This window comes from Quercus lobata, chromosome 3 (genome assembly GCF_001633185.2).
Source record: "Quercus lobata isolate SW786 chromosome 3, ValleyOak3.0 Primary Assembly, whole genome shotgun sequence".
Classification (NCBI taxonomy): Eukaryota; Viridiplantae; Streptophyta; class Magnoliopsida; order Fagales; family Fagaceae; genus Quercus; species Quercus lobata.
Window position 1 is genome coordinate 64,486,977 of NC_044906.1, and position 14,924 is coordinate 64,501,900.

Consider the following 14,924-nt stretch of genomic DNA (forward strand, 5'->3'; position numbering starts at 1 on the left):
TCCAGTCATGGAAGAATAAATTTTGTTACTACTTTGACAATTCATCTATACAAGATTTTATTTTATGGGGTAATGTAAAGCCTAATTGAATTCAAAGTCATGTGATTTTAAAGGTCTAATTATGTGTCCTAATGTTAAAATAATTTTTAATTTAAATTTTTATTATAAAAGTTTTAGTTAATTTTATATTTATGGTCAAAATTGTAATTTTACAATCCCCTATAAATTAAAGGTACTTTAGTAATTTAGTTAATTCTAGAATTTTTTAAAGGATATGAACGGTATTTGGAGTGAGGAATGCTAGATGTTTTGAGGAATGTGAATGGTCTTTGCCAGAGATTAAGAGTCTGTTTGGTAAGCCCATTTGAAGACTTTTTTTGTGTGATTTGAATGTTAAAAACTGTGGACTCCACTTTGATTAGATCACTTTAAAACCTCACTTTTGATTATTATATATAACATTTTTCACATCAATGAAGTAACAAGTTATTGATTTTCATATTGTAGACGTGCCAACAATGGAAGGGTGTAGCTTTTGATAAAGTGTACCTATTTAGAGTATTTGGCTTCGGTATGAGGGCAAGTATGCTTTGGATGAAAGTTTCCAAGTTGATGTCTTCCTTCAACATTCAGTACTTGCTTACATATGAAGAGAATAATACATAAATTCTTAAATCGCCATCCCCATGTTTGTCAAGTTTTGCAAGAATCGCTTCTCAAGGGGGCAATTGGGATGAGTTAGGAACTGATATTTTCAGTTCAAATTTAAGAATTGAATTCTTTAATTAAAGTTTTGGCAATGTGGTGGATGGCAAAAAGGAAAGTGGTGATTCCATGTTGTGGATAGCACCTAGGCCTTGCTTAGAATCAGCACCAAGCGGGGAAACCACTAGGAGTTAGCACCTAGGGTGGACTTGGAGTCAGCACCAGATCAAAGAAACCAAACGGCCATTTTTTTCATTCATCAAAAATATCAACTATCTTTCGAAGAGTACAATAGGTTGCTTATAAAAGATTGCTAAACCCTAGTTCTAATTGGCCACGAAACCCTAATTGTCTTATTACAAAAATAACCTTACTTCTAAACTAAAATACTAAAAGCCCAATAAACTAATAGGACTTAAAACATAAAAATACAATTGGCTTACAAACATAAATAATATTAAATAATAATTTTCTTGCATTTCCCGCATCACGTGTGCTGTCCATGACAAAAATAATGAGAATTAGTTCACATCACCTCCTCTGAACTAAGCACAAGGCACAACTTCCTCAACTTTCTATTTGTCAAAATGTGTTTCAACCAAACAACTGGGATTGATGCTTTCTAATTCTGAGTCTACAAAATGTAATTAAGTGGAAATCAATTTTATCTAGGAGGGTTTTTTTTTGGTTGAATCTAGGAAACTCTAAAACAAGCTCTTTCAAGAAATTTGCTGACATATATATATATATATATATATATGCATATTGGGAAACACTTCTGCAACAGCAGAAATTTCATTAGAAATGAAAACAAGAAATTGAAGAACATAGATTAAAAAAAAGTTACAAAAATCAAACCTCTCAAACATCGTTAAGAAAAGCAACATAGGATCTGTCACAGGTCTCATCAGCCAATTTCATAAAGAATTCTGAAGTATAAAAGGACTAATAATATTGAAGGAGATTGAAGAAGCCTCTCATCATCATCATCAGTATTATGAAGTGATCCTTTCTAGCTGCAGCTGCAGCAAGGTGAGGCACATTTTTCAGCATTGTTCTATAATCACATTAGATACGCTGTTACAACACTTGTTTTCCTCTTTCTATTAGGTTTCATTGCACACCTCCGCCAGTGATGAGAGCACGGCCTTCTGTAATGAACCAAAAATAACAAGCCTTAATATAAATGTCTTTAACTTAAATATTTTTTAATCATTTAAATTGTAGACTGAATTTCCTTAGGAGTAGCTTTGTAGACTTCCGTGTATTTGAGGTTTCTCCTCATATCAAACACATAATGTGGAGACCAGAATTAGATATGACTCTAGAAGATTGCCTAATAAACTCTAGTTGTACAACAACAACAAAAAAAACACATATCATTCCTGCAGTTGTAGTTTAATGATTCAAACATTGTGCCACATAGGCAATAAGAGTTGAACATTTTGATTGATTTGTCTTGCTATATGGCATATGCATGCAGAATGCACAAATAGTAGTGCTAGACGCAATGGAAACATTAACTCTCCATTGATTTATTACATAAAATTTTTAAATCACATGTTCAGAATTTTTTCATAGAAATATAAGGGGTAGTAAGAAACTTGGTAGGCTCTGAAGCAGTTACCTCGCAAACTTCCTTCTTGAATGCTCCAGTACCTTTTATGCCCATGGCAGTGGATCATTCTCCAAAGCTCTAACCTTAATGAGAAGCTTTCTAACATGTTCCAGTGCTTGTTCCCACTAAAGACTTACCATTATTCACCTTATCTGTTTGCAACCACCAGTTGCATCAGATTGGTTGTGTCCCAAGTTCAACAATTAGAAACTTTTTTGATACACCGCGCTGAACCAAAGATTTGCTTTTGAGCCTCTGCACACAATTGAGAATCACAGAAATTAGAGCACCACTATCAGATAAACTTCTTAGACTATATAAAGTATATTTAATATCATGAAGCAGAGGCCAAACCCAGATTTTACCAAAACGAAAGACATACAGACATTGTGTATATTAATAACAGTAAAAAAGAATGGAAGAAGAATTTATTAATTTGCCATCAGGAAAAAGAAATAGAGAGAAAAAAAAAAAGGGGAAACAAACCAAATAAATAACTAAATTTGTGTGGCCATCAAGAACCCATAGTCATCCAAGTTCAACCAAATCAAAGCTAATACTTTTATAGTTAGATTTGACCCAACTGCACAATAGTTTTATAAAGCAGATTGCTAATCCACAATCTTAATCACAAATCACAGAATGAGATATTCACATGATGAGATTGCAGTAAATTATTAGAGGAAATAAGCATCAAAAGTTTATTGAATCAAATATTCTAAAAATCAATAAATAAAACATTTATGCAAATAAGTTACAGAACAAAAGGCAAGCCTTTTATCAGTCTATTTGCTTCTGTTCCAGCCACTCTCTCATTAGAGCCACAAAGAAATACATCATCACCTCGCAGACACTACAAAACTTTGCAACTCTCTCAAGGCCAATGATCTCTGCAGATTTAGGGTTACCATACATGAATGAAAAACTTAAAATGTACACCTATAAGCAAGATCCTGCCATGTAAGTTCTTCAATATGGGAGCATGTCAAGCATGGTTCTCTAAACATAAATCAAGATGTTTGTGTCTTTCTTCCTCCCCTATCTGAATATAGAACTTAGAATCTGCAACATCAAAATTAGGTTCTACAAATGCTGCCTCCTAGTTCACCTAGTAGCACTTCTTGCAGTTAGCAGTTAAACCAAGTCAAAGTTCTCCTAGTAATACAGGAATAACCATTTATAAGTTTCGCCTCAAGTTTCTTAAATGATAAAGGTTCTTCCAGGCCCGTAACTTCAAGAAATGTCATGATAAGTACTCCCAAGATGAACAAGTAGAACAGAATAAGTGGAGTATATGACACAAAAATTCCTTTACTTTTCTTCTCCATACTTCAACAATAGCGTCAACCCATATCACCAGTTGAATCTGTAGGAAGCTTTAAGCTAACTGGCTAGCCAGTAGGACAGCAATAATTAGGGAAAGATTTGTCAACTACCTTCCTATATATTCTTACAACCTTTGAGCAAATCATCTGAATCTTTCTCACTTTGTATGCTAGAGTTCCCTTTGACCAGAAGAAAACCACTTCCAACAATCCATGATTTTGAAATGTCAAATCTATTATTTAAGATGTTATATTCTGAACAGGCATGTACCCCATGAAGATGTCCTATTGCACAAATTATGCATCTAGTCCAAATCTGTCTTGGTCAAACCACTTCACAAGTATTTAGAATTCGATGTCTATCACTGAGAAGTTGTCAACTGTATAAACGATAAGTTAGTCTAATGCTAAAAAAAGTAAACGAGGTTTCTCAACACCATTATCCTCTAATGTAGCATATATGGTTCTTGAATTACCTTCAGCTTGCAAACCTGAGTAACCCCAGTCTCAATGCCTAATGAAACTTTTCAAACTTTCTAAGCAGCTTTCAAAATTTTTGGCTTCATTCTGGAATAAATATACTCTATTCTCCTGCATAAACTCAATCTCTGCACATGAAAGCAAACCTATCACTTGTGTCCTCAGGTTAAATGAAATAGCAGTCCAACACCAACCCAAGATGACACGTAACATAAAAAACTGAACCACTTTTGGATTCTGGAATGGTATCTTATGCAGTTTAGTATTGCTACAAACTTTAAATGTATGCTGCACCAAATGTTTAGTATTTGATCTAAAAATGTCTCAATCAGAAGATCAAATTCGTTCCCCCCACATGATGGACTAGAATGGACCAAAGTGAACCGAATTGGGCTAAATGGACCGAAATAGATTGAACTATGGACCGAGTGGACCAAATACACAAAACTGGACCAAAGTGAACGGAACGGACTGAACTGAACCAAATGATCCTAATGGACAGCAATGTTATGCTAATGTGGCTTAAACTTTTAAATATTTTATAGAGGATCCTTTCCAATGCTTTGACAGCTTGGTAATAGTACATACACTTTCATGGTTCTTGCATGGTCTTCTAGATTGACATCTACAACACCATGATTTACAAATTCAATTACTTATGGCTTTGTTTTATCTTCAAAAATTTGAGTGACAGATGGAAAAATAAAAGATTGAAGTCTTACATTTTTACTAAAAGTCTTCAATGTTTCTTTCTATCCTGTTCTAGTTTTACAGACAATGCTAAGCTCAGTTGATACTTTCTCTCTTCATATATCTCAATTTAGCTAAGACCCAATGGTTACTAGACTACTTATCTAGACACTATGAGTCAAATATGGTTTAAATAGATTGAAGTGTTTCAAAGAAATGTACAAATTAGGTAAGAACAAAGTCAATACTCAAATTTAATGAAAGCAAGGTTTTTAGTGTTTTAAGACCAGTGATAAAGTTCTACAGGTCTTGAAGTTTCTGGCCAATTCCAGGTAGCCTGGCCTCCTTTAGAATTGAGAGAGTAATGAGAGTGAGAAATTATAGTGAGAAACTATTAGAGAAGAAATGAAGGAAATCCAATCTGAGTGTTATTCATTGCTTAATGCCTTTACAGATTGCTTTCTCCCCTTTTTACTTCTATTCTCTAACAGATTGCTTAGCAAAACAGATCACAATAATAGTTCACCATAATTACCTCCTAACTAAGTACCTGTAAGCACATGCTTAGTTATTTCTCTCCTCACCACTTGGACTAGACAACATACAAGTACAAACTACAATAATGCATGACACATAGCTATAAAGTTCCCATAAGCTGGATAATTCCTTATTTTGACATGAAACACTAAAAGAACCTCAAAAATCTACAAACCCCATCTCATTATCACCAGATCATTCCCTTTCTTATACAAAAGGTCAGATTTAAGTAAGAAACCATTAAAGCACAAAGATTCTGATTAACTACATTTACAACCAACTATAGATACACTGCTTATGTGATTTTCCCAAATTTAAGCACAGTCGAAGAAATTATTGATAAAAAGGCACAAAACAAAAACACCAATATTCAATTCTGTCACACACGAAAAGTAGTACACCAACAAAATCTTAGTCCAACATAGTGAACATACATAAAAACACAAAGAGGATCTACAATTACCATCAATGTGAGGTGAAAGCTCCAAACTTTGCTAAAGTCAATCACAGTAACAAGAAGTTAAACAAAAAACCAGGTCAAACAAAGACATTTTTCTTTTTCTCAATTAGCAGCAAGCAAAAAAGAAACCCCTCATATTACAAGTTCAGGAGTGAAAACCAATCCCCTTTTCACAGAAATTTGCTGATGTGATGCCAAAGAAGTATTTATTCAAACAGGTTGTGAAGTGTGAACAATCCATTTTCACATAAATTAAATCAAGGAAAAAAAAAAGATTTCCTTGTAAATAGAATCAATCCAATATGCAGTTAGCAGATACTCTAATCAAAAAGTTTGAGGAAAATGGTTTTGATTTGAATTGATGAAATTTGCTGATGTGGCTATTGTGCATACTTGTCAACTATTCATTGGTTTGTGACACTAAATCGGCCTGGTAAGCCAGTCCTATGGTTTAGAAGTCCCAAGCTTACAAGGAAAAAGTCATTGTAGGAAGAAAAAATATATATTAGGAATTCCAGGTGCTCTTTCTAGTAAATCTCTCTATAAATATAAGGGCAAAATACACGAACTACTCTTGAAATTTAGGTTAATACCAATTAGGTCCAAATCATTTCAAATTGACCAATTTGGTCTCTAAACACAAATGACGTAACACAAAATTTTCAACAGTAGAAAATCAAACAAATTGAAAAATGTGTTCCACAAATATAATTTTGTATTAATCAAGTAGTAAGTACAATCTTTGTTTTGACTCTTTTACAAAAAGTGTTCATCTAATTCTATTTTCTTTGAACTTGACTTGAACAAGAAATCCTCTTGACATGGATCGAACAATCTTCACAACAAATCTCTGATTTTGAGCTTGTTAGAGATTTGTTGTTCTTCAAGTAAGTTCTTCAAATCCTTCGAATGTTCTTCAAGACACAACAAATCTCTGACTTTGTGCTTCTTAGAGATTTGTTGTTCTCCAAGTAAGTTCTTCAAATCCTTCAAATGTATGCTTTAAAGGCAAAATTTCTCCAAACCTTTGACTTCTTGAAAACTAGAGGAGATGTCCTCTATTTATAGTAGACTCTTGAACTAATATGCTTGAAGATATGTAGTAGACTCTTGATTGACCCAAATTTTGCTTAGAGATAATTATCTCTATTTATCTATTTTGATAAAGATAATAATCAACAAAAGATAAATAATTATCTCTATTTTATTTATTTGTTAATAAAGATAATTATCCATCAATTTTGAATAGAAATTTTATCTTTATTTTATTTACTTGTTTTAACAAAAATCCATCAATTTTGAATAGAAAATTTATCTTTATTTTGTGGTCTAAATGACACGTGACAAATTTTAATATGCCAATATGATGTCAATTTAGATGACACATGTCATCATTTGACTTAATTAATTTAATAACATATTTGTGGGGCCCAAATGATTTATGGGCCAGGCCCATCTACCCGGGGAGAATCCAAAGGCCCAAGCCGAGGAGGGCTATGGCCCAAACTCGACAAGATAGCCTTTGGATACCGCCGAGGGCAGTTCAGTCCTCGGCAGACCTAAAGTACCCCCAGAAAGAAGGGTAAAAACGGTATAGGACTGAAACTTGGAAGAAAGATCTAAAATATCCAGGGAAAGCTGCCGTTACTACCATTTAATGCTCTGAACCTGACAGAGCCGCATTCTTTGGCTTTTACAACCACCCCCAACGACTTTGGGTATGGACTGATGGGACAAGTATCAGCCTTAGAAAGGTTGACCCTATACGTGGATGAAGGATAGTGGACGCAGGCGAGTATAAAAGGAAAAATAAAGAACCTAGAGAAGGGGCTGGGAAAAATGGCCAAAAACCAGAGCCTCCTAGCCCACCTCCAGGAGAAAGACTCCAGGGATGAAGGAAAACTTAACCTTGTATGAACACCACGAAAAACCCACCGCCTGTCGATCAAGGCCTAGCCTTCCAAACCCACGCTCTACAAATGATATTGTTAGGGTCTTTTCACGTGCGAACCCGACACTGTTACGGTCCGCCACAAATCGTGTCCTTACAATTGGCGCCGTCTGTGGGAAAGGCTTGTGTGTTGGCCTAGGCGGTAGGTCGAAATAGTTCCTTTTTTATTCCTAACAATTGGTTATAGAGTTTCAGCGTAAAATTCCGTTAGGGGCTATGCTTCTTGATTAGGGGCTACGTTTGTCAGCGTTAATCGCGTGAATAATTCTAGGGGCTTGGCCGAGGAGCTAACTCCCGTAAAACCAAGTTCCAGTGCCAAAGAAAACTAGGTTTTGGACAGAACCAGGGCATTGCATGGTCCACGAACTCAAGCCTATGGGAAAACCAACTACCTGGATGAGAAAAACTAGGTTTTGGACAGAACCAGGGCATTACATGGTCCACGGACTCAAGCCTATGGGGAAACCAACTACCTGAATGAGGAAAACTAGGTTTTGGACAGAACCAGGGCATTGCATGGTCCACGGACTTAAGCCTATGGGGAAACCAACTACCTGGATGAGGAAAATTAGGTTTTGGACAGAACCAGGGCATTGCATGGTCCTCGGACTCAAGCCTATGGGGAAACCAACTACCTGGATGAGGAAAACTAGATTTTGGACAGAATCAAGGCATTGCATAGTCCTCGGACTCAAGCCTATGGGGAAACCAACTACCTGGATGAGGAAAACTAGGTTTTGGACAGAACCAGGGCATTGTATGGTCCACGGACTCAAGCCTATGGGGAAACCAACTACTTGGATGAGGAAAACTAGGTTTTGGACAGAATCAGGGCATTGCATGGTCCACGGACTCAAGCCTATGGGGAAACCAACTACCTGGATGAGGAAAACTAGGTTTTGGATAGAACCAAGGTATTGCATGGTCCACGGACTCAAGCCTATGGGGAAACCAACTACCTGGATAAGGAAAACTAGGTTTTGGACAGAACCAGGGCATTGCATGGTCCACGGACTCAAGCCTATTGGGAAACCAACAACTTGGATGAGGAAAACTAGGTTTTGGACAGAACCAGGGCATTGCATGGTCCTCGGACTCAAGCCTATAGGGAAACCAACTACCTGGATGAGGAAAACTAGGTTTTGGACAGAACCAAGGCATTGCATGGTCCTCGGACTCAAGCCTATGGGGAAACCAACTACCTGGATGAGGAAAACATAGTTTTGGACAGAACCGCAGATTGCATGGTCCACGGACTCAAGCCTATGGGGAAACCACTACTGGATGAGGAAACCTAGGTTTTGGAACAGAACCAGGGCATTGAATGTCCTCGGACTCCAAGTTATGGGGAAACCACTACCTGGATGAGGAAACTAGGTTTTGGACAGACCAGGCATTGCATATCTCTGGACTCAAGCCTATGGGGAAACCAACTACCTGGATGAGGAAAACTAGGTTTTGGACAGAATCAGGGTATTGCATGGTCCTCGGACTCAAGCCTATGGGGAAACCAACTACTTGGATGAGGAACCAACTATTTAAAAAATAAAAAAAAAATAAAAAAAAAACTATGGCACATAAACCTCAAAATCCATCCGAAGAGAACTCCGCGTTAACAGATGGGTTAATACCTTGATTGCGCGGATTCCTCAGTCTACCCTCGGATCCCCAGTATCAAAGGGGTTGATGCGATACGGTGCAACATATTACCCAAAAGCACAACCAAAGTCCCTCGCTACTCGGCTACCCTCTCGGACGAATTATTTAGAGTTTATCATTCTCGGACATCGCTCTAGCATGCATCGTGCAGCACTCAGCGATTATCCCGATTAGTTCCAAGAGTTTAATTTATTGAGGATTAACCTTGTTATGCTTGATAATATTTGTAAGTTTAAACTAGTAGGAATCTGTGTTAAGGCATTTTTCTGCCTGGAATATCATTAAGGGCAAGCTTACATTTAATATTCATGCATAAAGTAGTTGTTACGGAGAAGAAAGATATGTATAGAGAAATAGACACATATTTTATTAAGACAAAGGAACAGTACAGTGTACAATGAAAAGCTGAAACAAAGCTTACATTGAAGCTAACTACGTAAGTAACGAAAAATACAAGAGAGTGAAGATAAAGCCGAGGAGGTAGCACAGAGGAGAAGTTGGCTACTGCCTCGAGACCTTATTCCTCCTCAATGCTTTTGCACGCCCATAACTCAGGCAGCAAAAGAACCCGACTTAAGCCTCACACCGCTGAGGGAAAGATGCAGGGAGCCGGAAGCTGAGGAGCCTTCACCAAAAATTTGCCTGCAACAACGCAGAGGCGCTGGGGGCGGAGAATCTTTCTTCTGACACACCAAAAATTTGGCATGAACAGAACCTGCTTCGGATTTTGACTAAAAGAGGGAAAAACACCCTTTCCCCTCTGTCAAACTGGAATATTCTCTTGAATTTGTGCCTCCTTTGCTCGTGCCTCACTATCTGGAGTCTCAGGAGGACACGGCGCCTTTGTGGCGGAGAGAGCTCTTTTGCCCCAACCCTCGCTTCGAACATGATGTACTAGGAGAGAAGATTGAAGGATTTGTGCGAAAGTAAAGCAACTTTCTCTCCTATTTATTTAAGAGATAAGGTGGAGGCATTTAACTCACGCGGCGTCCCAAGGAACGCTACAAACAAAATGTCTCTGGCTCGATTTCCAACGTCGTCTACAACCCGGAGGTTAAAGGAGTCTCGAGAAGGCGCACCTCGAACATTGGGACGCCAAAAAGTACCGCGTGATCAAAGACTACGGAAATACCTCTTAATTTGCGGGCCCAGTAAATTTGCGGCCCAGGCCCGTTCAGCATAGGAGCCCAGGGACAGAACCAAGGCCTTGCATGGTCCTCGGACTCAAGCCTATGGGAAAACCAAGTACAAAAAATTATAATTATTACAAGTTTTGGACAGAACCAAAGCCTTGTATGGTCCTCGGACCCAAGCCAATGGGGAAACCAACTACTTGGATAAGAAAAGGTTTGAATTTCGTAAGATGGGCTACTTGATAAAAATGTCAGGTCACTTCATCAACGGCTTAAACACCATAAAAGGTTAAGGCCAACAAAGGTGTAAGGAAGGTGGTGGAACGCCTCAGCATTCAGTCATCTAAGAAGGCTGTTCATTTGGTGGGTGATATATCTTCAAATGGTTATTCCTCACACGGCATCAAGCCTTCGTTTTTCTCCTCGGCTAGCATGGGGTAAGTATTACTTTTCACTGGTCGGCCTTATTGTGCCAAGCATTTCTATTAAAGTTATGGCGACATCTTTTTATTATCAAGTATTTTGGTCTTAGTCATCATTGATTTAGATGCTATATTATTGTGCCGAGCAACGTTTGTAAATTTTTTTTTTAAAAAAAGGCATAGAGACAAAACATGCGAAATAAAATAACAACAATTTTTATTAATACGAAAAATTATTACAACGTACAAAGAGGGGCTCAAACGAGCCTATACAAAATGTGAACTGCCTAAGCAACAATTACATCCGTAGTACAAATAAGTAAACTGGCAGGCGTCTTTTAAACTCGTCTTCAAAGTCTCTCCAATCTCTGCCTCAATACTGCTCATATTACGATAAGAACCTTCTTTGGGAAAAAATGAAGGAAAAGGAAATAGTAAGGAAGAAATCAATGAAGAAGATGGAGGAGATGAATGAAGAAGATGGAGGACATGAGTAAAGATGGAGGACATGAGTAAAGAAGGAGGAGAAGAAGAGAGAAGAGATGAAAAGAAAGAAAAAGGAGCAAAAGAGGGAGAAGTGAAAGCATCAGGATGGATTTGGTGCTGGGAAGACTAAGAAAAGGAGACGGAGGATAGCACCAGTGAAGGAAGAGAGGAAGAAGTAGAGACACTTAGTCCCTGCCTCGATCCTGACTCCCAACACATTGGAGCCATACTAGGTATGCTCATAGGAGAGCGGTTGGTACTGATGATGGGTGTTCTCGACTCAGTCACGCCGAAAGTTTGATGTGACAAGTCCCTGCTTCGGATTTTGACTGAAAGAAGGGTGAGGTTGGTTTTGAGTCTTCGTCATCCCTGTCCCGATCGAGCCATAATGAGCTTTATTGGAACGTGGCGTTTATGGGAGGGGTTTGGCTCCTGCATCACTCGTTGTTATGGTAAAGTGTATCACGATTTAGTGTATAAACCAGTGGGTAAAATGAACCCTAGGGGAGGCCAAGTATTTCAAATCTCAGAAGGATGAAAAAGGATTCTTTACAAAAACAATAACCTCCTCCCTTCCTTCTTATACAGAGGGTGGAGCGGGAGACATTTAATAGGTTCAGATCTCCAAAGGAATCTGCAAACACAAACATGCCGGTTCCGTTTCTCCACCCCATCAAAACAAACCGCCGAATTAAAGTAGTCTCGTAAATAGTGGTCATTAAAAACGCGTTTTGGATACCCAAATGATAAGAACGCATCAAGCGCGAAATCAAAAAACTGTCTCGTAGACCGGTGCATTTCTTAGGCAGATGAAGAGCCGCCAGCATTATTAATAGGCCGAATTGATTGGGCCGTAGGAAGAGGTTCGGCATCACCAAAACCCCCCTTTTCAACCAAGAGGTTGGACAGCCGGGTTTTGAGGGGCTATTGTGGGGCCCAAATGATTTATGGGCCAGGCCCATCTACCCGGGGAGAATCCAAAGGCCCAAGCCGAGGAGGGCTATGGCCCAAACTCGACAAGATAGCCTTTGGATACCGCCGAGGGCAGTTCAGTCCTCGACAGACCCAAAATACCCCCAGAAAGAAGGGTAAAAACGGTATAGGACTAAAACTTGGAAGAAAGATCTAAAATATCTAGGGAAAGCTGCTGTTACTGCCATTTAATGCTCTGAACCTGACAGAGTCGCATTCTTTGGCTTTTACAACCACCCCCAACGACTTTGGGTATGGACTGATGGGACAAGTATCAGCCTTGGAAAGGTTGACCCTATACGTGGATGAAGGATAGTGGACGCAGGCGAGTATAAAAGGAAAAATAAGGAACCTAGAGAAGGGGTTGGGAAAAATGGCCAAAAACCAGAGCCTCCCAGCCCACCTCCAGGAGAAAGACTCCAGGGGTGAAGGAAAACTTAACCTTGTATGAACACCACGAAAAACCCACCGCCTGTTGATCAAGGCCTAGCCTTCTAAACTCACGCTCTACAAATGATATTGTTAGGGCCTTTTCACGTGCGAACCCGACACTGTTACGGTCCGTCACGAATCGTGTCCTTACAATATTAATTTAGAATTTGTCACTAAAATTTTGACGTGGCATTTTGTAATTGGCTTGACAAATTTTTGCCTCCTACAAACATGTAAGACCGTTTATCACTCAGACTCTTTGTTTTGACCATTTCACTAACAAATAGCCTTACAACAGCTAACCTATACGAAGATCACTTAGATCAGTCGTACTGTTATAGCTAACAAAGACAATTTTTCTACTTGTTTAATTTGCTTGTGCTTAATTACCAAGTTAATCTATTTTGAAATGTTTTCTACCTAATAGGCATTAGTCCAAATCTTAGAAGTAGTTACCATATTTTACATTAAATTTAATTAATTTAAGCTATCATAATGTGAAGTGAGAGAAGAGAACACATACATTCGACACTGGCTGTATCCTTACTTGAGAGTAGGTGATACGTGCATTATGCATTCCATTCATGATAAATTTTAATTTTTCTTGTAGGAGTGAGCACATTGATCGATGATGTGGCAAGCCAAAAAAAATTTTCTGTCCCTACTGAGAGAAAACACACACACACATAAAAAGAGTTTCTTCTATTTGTGAGAGGAAACAAACACACACATAGAGATATGAATATGAGTTCAAGAGAGTTCTGAATCCGAGGGTGAGAACTGAGAAGCACGCGGATCGGTGACGTGGCAACACAAGAACCGGTTGATCTCTCTCTTTCACGGGTTTGTCTCTTACCCATTACTGCTTTATTTATTTTCCATCTCTCTCTCTCTCTCTCTTTCTCTCTGTACTACTCTTCATAATTCTGCAGCAGCTCCTCTCAGCTACCGCTCAATACTGCTCATAATTTCTCAGCTACCTCTCACATCTTCTCAATCTTCTCTCGTTATATATGCATCCTGCAGGCGTGGCGGCGCCACGGCTTCTTCTCCATCATTCTTCTTCGTTATCTTTGCCTACATCACCGATCCATTTATTAGCTGCAGACCCACACACACAAGCAGATCACAAAGATGGTAAGATGATTTTATATTTCGAGCAATGCTAGGAACACAAAAATTTATAAAACTTTTGTCACAGAATTTATATAACTTTTTTTTGCTGAGTTGTGGCAAAAGTTTTGTAAGTTTTGCGTGTTCTTACTATTTTTCTTACATTTCATTTTTGGGTTTTTTTTTTTTTTTTTTTGGGGTCCAGGGTGAGAATTTTTTTTATTTATTGTTTTTTTTTAAGAACTCTATTTTTTTTTTTTTTTTTTTTTTTTAATATGAGAGCCCTATTGTTGGTAACTGAGTTGATGAATTGTTTTAGGAGAAATGTCATCTCCATGATATTTAGGCAAGAGTATTGCTAGTGATACGTAAATTGATACAATTTTGTATATAATTTGTTACGTGAAAAGTTGTGATCAGTAAAAGTGTCTCCGCACACCACCATAATACTCTTATTAATCATAATTTATGTGATGAGATATGAGACAAAGTTGTGTCAATTTATTTGTCTCTAACATTTCTCTTTATGCAGTAACAATCCTAGAATTAGATGTTAAAATTATAATCAATAATAATTTACCACTAAAATTTGATATAAAAATATTAATTTGAGAAAAGTGCATCCACATCATTTTCATAAATTATAATGGGTATTTATTACTAGATTTAATTTAAACTTATTATTGAAATTACTTTTTAGATTTTAACCTTTAATAGTTAATAATTTGCTATTTAAAATTTATGGTAAAAATATCGTTTGGGTTAGAAAAGAAAAATACTAGGGAACATATAAAGTTACACCACTTTTATTGTAACTAGTTACATGCTCCTAGTATGTGGTCGTACTAGGCTAGTATGTGCGCCTAGTATTACTCCTAGAAAAATGATAGGATTACATCATTTTACATAATTTTTGTTGCAACTAGTTATATGAAGAGTTG